The 7,849-nt window shown below is 44.9% G+C and overlaps 1 long non-coding RNA gene across 1 annotated transcript; it reads left to right on the top strand.

The window, feature by feature from the left end:
* Positions 1–1,004: 1,004 nt before the first annotated feature.
* On the top strand, positions 1,005–4,494 carry LOC119277384. The gene is made up of 3 exons (XR_005137060.1): positions 1,005–3,727; positions 3,815–4,064; positions 4,158–4,494. It is a non-coding gene; the product is annotated as an uncharacterized LOC119277384 (long non-coding RNA).
* Positions 4,495–7,849: the final 3,355 nt, after the last annotated feature.

Raw genomic sequence — 7,849 nt, 5'->3', positions numbered from 1 at the left:
GTGAGGGTCGCATGAGGTTTCAATGAGCAGTAATTGAAAAGCGACCAAATTTTTGCTGCCTTGACCATAGTTGGCCAAGCATAATTTTTTGACATATCCCAACCTATGCGTAGGTCCATGATGAAACACCACCTTCCTAATTGGCTGCGGGTGGTTGGCGGATCGGGGTTGCGGCGGAGGAGTTGAAGCACCGTGGTACATCACCTATCCAGTCGGTGCATCGGTCGACGGTAACGGTGTCTGTGGGCACCGTGTTCCTCCTTGCAGGCTCCGTTGTGGTGCTCCCACTCCTTCCGTCTTACTCCGAATGAAAACTTGATCTTCGGATCGGACGGTGGCGACGTTCGTCGTGCCCTTCATGGAGGCATCGTCTTGGAGTCCTCGGTCCAGCGTGTCCGTCACACATCTTCCCGGATGATCGCTCCTCGTGCTAGTGGTATCAGTCGGCTCTAAGCAGATCCAATTTTTGCACATGTTATAGGTGCTTGGTAGTCGTTGAGGTTGTGTGTCGGTGCCCGACATTTGTGTATCTTACCTTGGGTGTATGTGGCGTGCGTTTGTATCGGTTGTTGTTGCTTTATAATATAAAGCGGGGAAACTCTTTTTCGTTCGTTAATTGGCTTCCTCAAATGGCGACGACTATACAAATATCGACAAGGAGGACGGGAACGTTACAGGGGAGGGCGTCGAGATCGCCCCTTCACAAATCTCGAATTTGCTGTTTTTTCACCACGGTATAATTTTGTCACAAATAAATTTTAGTATTCCATCTGTCTCAAAATATATTTACAAAATAGAACATTCCCTCAAAAAATAATTACTTTTTAGTAAAAAATAATCATTATCCCACCACTAATTTAATTAGGTGTAATGTTGTTTGCGCCAAGATTTTTTAACTCCCACTAAAAGGTCCTAAATTAGCGTCTTCGATCCCATAAAAAAATAGCATATATATTTAACCTTCCTGTTAAATACATTCCTAACAACTCACTGTTATTCTAAATCAAACCACGGCGTCTTCAAGGGCGATTGGATCTGAGGTCTCGTCCCTGTTTCCTCTGTGCTGCCGGCGTCATGACGGCGACAACACAGCGAACCACACCGACGGGCGCAGAGGAGAGGTAGGAATCAGCTGCACGGAGTCAGGTTATTCCTCCTCGATCTCGCCCTCCTCCCTCTCCTCTGCCATGAAAAATCTGACTGCAAGCGAATCTGCTTCCCTGAGAGGGGAAGGTATTTAGCGGACACGAGGATCCCCCACGAACTCATGCATGCTCGACCATGTCTTCGGCCATGCCCGCCCGGGCTCAAACCCCCCTCCCCCACGAGCTCCTGGTCAACGCGCCGCTCTCTCGATCCATTCAGAGTGGCTGCCCCTTCTCTCCTCCGCTCGCCGCTTGGCCGTAGAAAAGAAGTCCCGGCAGCGGACATGGCCGCCGCCTCTCTACATTGCCGTCGCCAACCACCATGGGGGCAGCTTCCGCTACACGCGCCCCGTCCTGCAGAGCGCGCTCCAACTCATGGGCTGCAAGCCACGCCACGCTTTCAGGGTCCGTCTTCCACCCTCATCTCACTTATGTAGCCCGGCTTTCTGAGATCAATCTGAATAAAGATTATTTCCCCCCTGAATAATGGTTTCGTCTGCATGATCTTTCTGAGTTCACTTCTATACTAAATTTAGCATGATGGTTTGGTCTGCAGGATCTTTGTCTACTTCAGTTTGTTTGTTCTGGTCATCCTTACCATAATACCATCTGCATATTTATGTGTTTTGCACCATGTATTATAGAGCGTGAATATTATATAGGATCATGCTAAATTGCTAACTGGATGTCTTTGGCAGTCCCCCTTCGGTTATGGCTCGTGAACTTAATTACGGTGTGTGATTTGTTAAGGTGTGCATGATTGATCGACTGCATGTTCTGTTTTTGCACCGTGGATCATGTAGGACGAATGTCATTTAGATACAGGATCAGCCTTACTGAAACTCTTTGATATTCCCGGCTTTTCGGTTTTGACTGATGAACTCACCACGGTTAAATTCCAGCTTATGACAGAAATGTTGGTAGCCGGGCTACGCTTCAGGATCACATGTGATTTGATATTCCTACCATCTCTGTGCTGTCACCCTGCATACAACATCAAGTCTTATATCTGAATCTTTTTTTTTCTGAACAAAACATGGGCGCACTAGGCACCATTCATTTCGAATCACATGTTTACATAACTGCAGTTTTACATTGGTGATGACATATCCCATCTGAGCTATATGTATAATAATATGATTCACGGAATGATGCCACTCATCATGAACAACATTGCTGCAGTCTATTTTAACATTTTGATTTGGATGAATTCCCTGTGAGTAGGCTAGCTTGGCTGCTTCATGTGCTTCCCTGTGATGATCTCTACTGACATGAAAAACTTGCGTCGTGTTGAGACGATAGCGGCACAGAAATCTGCAAGAACACCCCTAGCTTGGCTATGTCAACAGTAGTTCCCTGTATAATTTCTCCTTTATCCTGCTTGCATTGATCAGATTTTTTGAATCCTAATTTTCCTTGTTCCTTGACTTGTATTTCCAAAGATAAACTTTTTTTGATGGCTTCAGCTGCAGAAAAGACCTGAATATGTTCAGGAATTAATATGTTACCTGTTCCTTTTCTAGATCCAAGGTATAGTTAGACTGATCATGTGTAAAATGCTCCTGGATACGACGCAAGTTGTATCTACAAAAGTCTGTCAGTTTTACTCTAATAAATATTTTTTAGCAATTAGCGTAGACCGAGATGAGTTTCTTTCAACACATTTTAAGCTATAATGTCATATATTAGATGATATATGTGCGTCAACAGAGCAGAGGATTCAGGTTTAGTCATCCTCTGCATTGCATTTGATTCAGATTACTATAAGATGATTTTTAATAGATATTTGGTCTTACACGAGTCACTTTGGAAATGTTTTTCCTATAGATTCATAGTAGTATTTTTATGAACAACCTATCACTGATACATTGCCTTTCATGTTCATTCACATATGCTTAATACTTCTGAATAACGTACGTCAAGAGAACCAAGGATTCAGGTTTAGTGGATCCTCTGCACGTTATTCAGACCACTATAATATGAGTTTTTAATAGATATTTTATTTTTATTGCTTTCTTATATCGTGTTGTGCCTTATGTAGTTGGAATAATCATCATAGATTTATACTTCTTGCCTACACTAGGGAACCAAGGATTCAGATCTATACTTTCTTTTTAATAGATATTTTGTTTTTATTGCTTTCTTTTTAAATTGACTCAAAAATTTATGTCTGCATTACCTACAAAGGGCACAATGATGAATTTTTACAGAGGATACTCCTCGTACAGAACATCCTTACTTCCTAATCACCTATCTGAATGGTGCACAACATCAATGCTTTGTTATTGCTAAGTCCCATGATTGTTTTTGTGTGAAGTAAAGAAAGGCTATGTTCTGTTAACAAGGATGGAAAGTATAACAGCATACAAAAACCACCATGGACAACCCAGATCTAGTAAATTGTTTAGCATTTTCTATATGCATAAAATCTTGGTGTGGGTTAAATTGCTAAACCTTCAAGACTACTAAATCTTATGAAGGAACACCAGAACAATCTGACATTCCAGTGACTGCTAATGACATGTGTTTCCTTGTTGAATGGCCATCCCATGCTCGCCACAACCGTGCGCTACTACAGGATGGTACTTGCTTCCGTTTATATTTGTGTCATCATTTCTTACAATCTAATACCGAGTAATACAATATTTCTTGTATGATGTGGGCTGTAGAATCTGGTGGACAGAAGAAGAAAGGGCGAGGTGTTCTAAAAGGTTTTAAAGCACCTAAGAAGCGTTTTTCCAATGGATCTGCAAAGCTAAATATTACATTCTTTGAAAAATTGGGTGGTACAGTAGGAATGAATGTTCATTCAAGGATGACGTGGTAGTCATAATGAAAAGAAAGTTACCACTCATTGGAGTGAGGACGCGGTCGTACATTCACCCTACCATCCACCGACTCATTGTTGCAGATATGATAGTGCGTACAACCTTTTCCACATGTGTTATCTTATTTTACCGTCGATAATGCACTGCTTATGTATATTCATTTGTTTTTTGCTTTAAATGACAGATGGGACCTAGAAGATACTCCAGAAACAGAAGAAAAAGTTCTCAAAATTGTGAAAGAGCGATATAGAGGCTGGCGATCAACTCTAAGCTCCACTTACAAGGCATACAAAACAGATGCTGCTAGATTTGTTAATCTGCCAGAAGACTTACAACCCACTTTCGGTTAATTAGGATCCGAAGAACTAGCTCGACTGCACTCTAGATTACGGACAATTTAGTCTTCGCAATTAATTAGGATGGCTAAATTACATTTGAGTTTCATTTGATGGATATTTGCTATGATAATTATGAATTTTATGGATCTACATATTATATACGTACGGTTTTGAATATTGCAATTCAATGCCTGTATTTTTTTTACGGTTGCAATAGGCTATTACGACAACCCACTTTCGGTTGAAATAGTGTATCGCCACAGAAAGTTTAAATTGTCGCAATAGTTTCTTGCTACAAAGATTTTACATGTTGTGATACCTATTTATCACCACCAAAACAAATATGTTGCAATTTCCTGTTACGACGACCGGAATATTTGTTGCCATAAGTTAATGCCACAAGTGCAATGGGTCGTGGCAACATGCCTAATGCCACGAAAATAAGGATTGTTGCCATAGTTTATTGCCACAAGCGTAGTGGATCGTGGCAACATGCCTAATGCCACGAAAACAAGGATTGTCGCCATAGTTTATTGCCACAAGCGTAGTGGGTTGTGGCAACATGCCTAATGCCACGAAAATAAGGATTGTTGCCATAGTTTATTGCAACAATTGACTATTGCCACAGAAGAGAAATGCGCCACAAAATGGGCGTCGTTGGCATAGGTTGTTCCCACAAATGTATATCGCCACAAGATACCAGTCACCACGGTTCGTTACATGTTGCATTAAAGCTATGTCCACAAATAAAATTGTGGCGTCAGGTGAGTGTTGCCACGGAAAAACATGTGGCAACTTCCCGCATGGATGTTGCAATAGCATACTTTATTGCCACGATTGCTTTTTTGTGGTAATAACCTATTACCATGCGTCCAGTCGCAACGGCGGCCAACGAATGTCGTTTCGTGGCAATAGGTACTTATCGCCACGAAACAACATGTATTGCAACAAACTATTTTGTTGCAATAGACCCGGATCCTTGTAGTGTGTGCGGCTAGGGAGCCCCTAGCTTATTTTATGCCGGACTCGTCTAGCCGTGTCCGGGGTCTTGAACGACCTTTTAATGAGATGATGCCGCGTGGACCGGGCATTTTAAGTGTAAGAGACGCGTAGTGTGGTATTGCATTAAAGCGGACAAAAGCTTCACGTCCCAATAGCGCTTGATGGCTACTTTTGAATGGGGCGACATGAAAGATTAGCTTTTCGCGTCGGAAGTTGTCGGGTGACCCGAACACAACTTCTAGTAGTAAGGAGCCCGTGCACTTGGCGTAGGGGCCTGGCGTCACTCCTTTGAAGGAAGTGCGGCTATGTCGGATTTTAGTAAGGTCTATCTCCAACTTGCGGATTGTGTTCGGATATAGCAGGTTTAAATCGCTGCCGCCGTCCATCAGGACTTGTGTAAATTGTAGTCCGTCGATTATAGGATCCAATATCAGAGCAGTCCATCCTGCGTTTCGAATGCTTCTGGAATAGTCCAGGTGGTCGAAAGTAATTGGTTTTGACATCCAATCTCGGGGTTCCACTGGGGTGAACCGTGCGACACCTACTTTGGCGGGTGTCGCATTGTTGTTTCGTGTTATCACATGAAGTGAGTTTACTGTTTTGACTTCTTGGGGGAAAGTCTTCTGTTTTTCGGCGCTCTGCTGGTGGGGTTCGTCATCATCCTCGCTTGGCGCGTCGAGCCCCTTGTGTTCGGCGTTGAGTCGGCCGAACTATTTGAAGACCCAACAATCTCGGTGGGTGTGGTTTGCAGGCCTTCCGGAGGTGCTATGGATTTGACATATCCGATCCAAAATTTTGTTTAAGTTGGATAGCTCTCCACTGTTGTCCTTAAGAGGCAGTGCTTTGTTGTTCGGCCGCAAGCTTTTGAATCCGGCGTTGACCGCCTTATTCTTTGGGCTTTTTTCTTTATTTCGGCGTTGGTCCTTTCTGCGCCGTGATTTTTCGTTTCCATCTTTGATCTCGGATGTAATCGGGTCGCTGGTGCTGCATCTTGCTAGCCAGCTGTCCTCCCCTGCGCAAAAGCGGGTCATGAGGCTTGTTAGCGCGGCCATAGTTCTCGGCTTCTCTTGGCCGAGGTGTCTGGCGAGCCATTCGTCTCGGACATTATGTTTAAAAGCTGCTAAGGCTTCGGCGTCCGGACTGTCGACTATTTGGTTCTTTTTGGTAAGAAACCTGTTCCAGAATTTGCGCGCCGACTCTCTGGGCTGTTGAGTTATGTGACTTAAATCGTCTGCATCCGGAGGTCGGACATAGGTCCCTTGAAAATTTGCTCTAAACGCATCCTCGAGCTCTTCCCAACTTCCAACAGTATTTTTTGGGAGGCTTTTGAGCCAATGCCGAGCTGGCCCTTTGAGCTTGAGGGGTAGGTATTTTATGGCGTGGAGATCATCTCCTCTAGCCATGTGAATGTGCAGTATGTAATCCTCAATCCAGACTCCGGGGTCTGTTGTTCCGTCGTATGCCTCTATGTTTACGGGTTTGAATCCTGCTGGAAATTCCTGATCCAGCACCTCATCGGTGAAACATAGTGGGTGTGCGGCGCCCCTGTATTTAGGCGTGCCGTTATCTTCAAGCATGCGGCGTGTTGTGTTGCTTCCTGGGGCCCTCTTTTTTGGCCCATAAATGGACCTGACCGGGCCCTCTGTTTTGTGAGGATCATGTGTCGTTTTGTGTGCGGCGCCGCTTGTCGCTTTTGGCCTGTCATCTGGTCGTCTATCCGGCCAGGCGGCCTCTTTGCTTTTTGGCTGTGGGGGCTCTATGGCCTCCTCGTCGAATTCTGGTAGCAGCTTGCGCTTCAGGTAGCTCTTTGTTTGGTGGCTATTGCCATATTTGTCTGCGGTCTTGAGTACTTTGCTCCACCTCATTCTGAGTGTGTCTTCCGCTGTTTTGAGCTTCCGTTTTTCCTTTTTCAGACTTCTTGCAGTGGCGACAAGTCTTTTGTGAAGGTTCTTATGCTCCGGTGGTGTGTCCGGCGTGAGGCCTGGACTGTTGTTTTCGCCGGGCATGGGTTGATTATCCGATTTGTCCTGCTCGGATGGTTGCTTGGTTGCATGTTCGTCGTCCACTGGTTTGCCCTGCTCTATTGCTGGGTCATTAGAAGTGCTATTTTTGTTGAGGCGGGACTAAGGGCGGCGTCTGTGTCGCCTTTTTGGTTGTTTGTCAGCGGAATTATCCTTTGCCGCATCCCATTGTCCCTCGTTATCGCTTCCTTTTGGGGTATCCACCATATATACATCATGGGTTGGGGTGGCCTTCCAGTGCTCGGTAGGCGCTGGTTTTTGGTAGTCTCCGGCATCGTCGTCCATACCGTCGATGTCTTCGGAGTCATAGTCTAGCATGTCAGTTAGATCGTCGACAGTGGCTACAAAGTGGGTGGTGGGTGGGCCTCGAATTTCTTCGTTGTCCGCATCCCAACCGTCCTGACCGCAGTCCGGCCAGGGTTCTCCTGATAACGAGAGATGTTTTAGCGAATTTAGGATGTCGCCAAAGGGTGAGTGCTGAAAGATGTCCGCGGCGGTGAACTCCATGATCGGCG

This window comes from Triticum dicoccoides, chromosome 3B (assembly GCF_002162155.2).
Source record: "Triticum dicoccoides isolate Atlit2015 ecotype Zavitan chromosome 3B, WEW_v2.0, whole genome shotgun sequence".
NCBI classification, from domain to species: domain Eukaryota; kingdom Viridiplantae; phylum Streptophyta; class Magnoliopsida; order Poales; family Poaceae; genus Triticum; species Triticum dicoccoides.
Note: the sequence above shows the minus strand (reverse complement) of the source record. Positions and strands in the feature narration are given on the sequence as shown.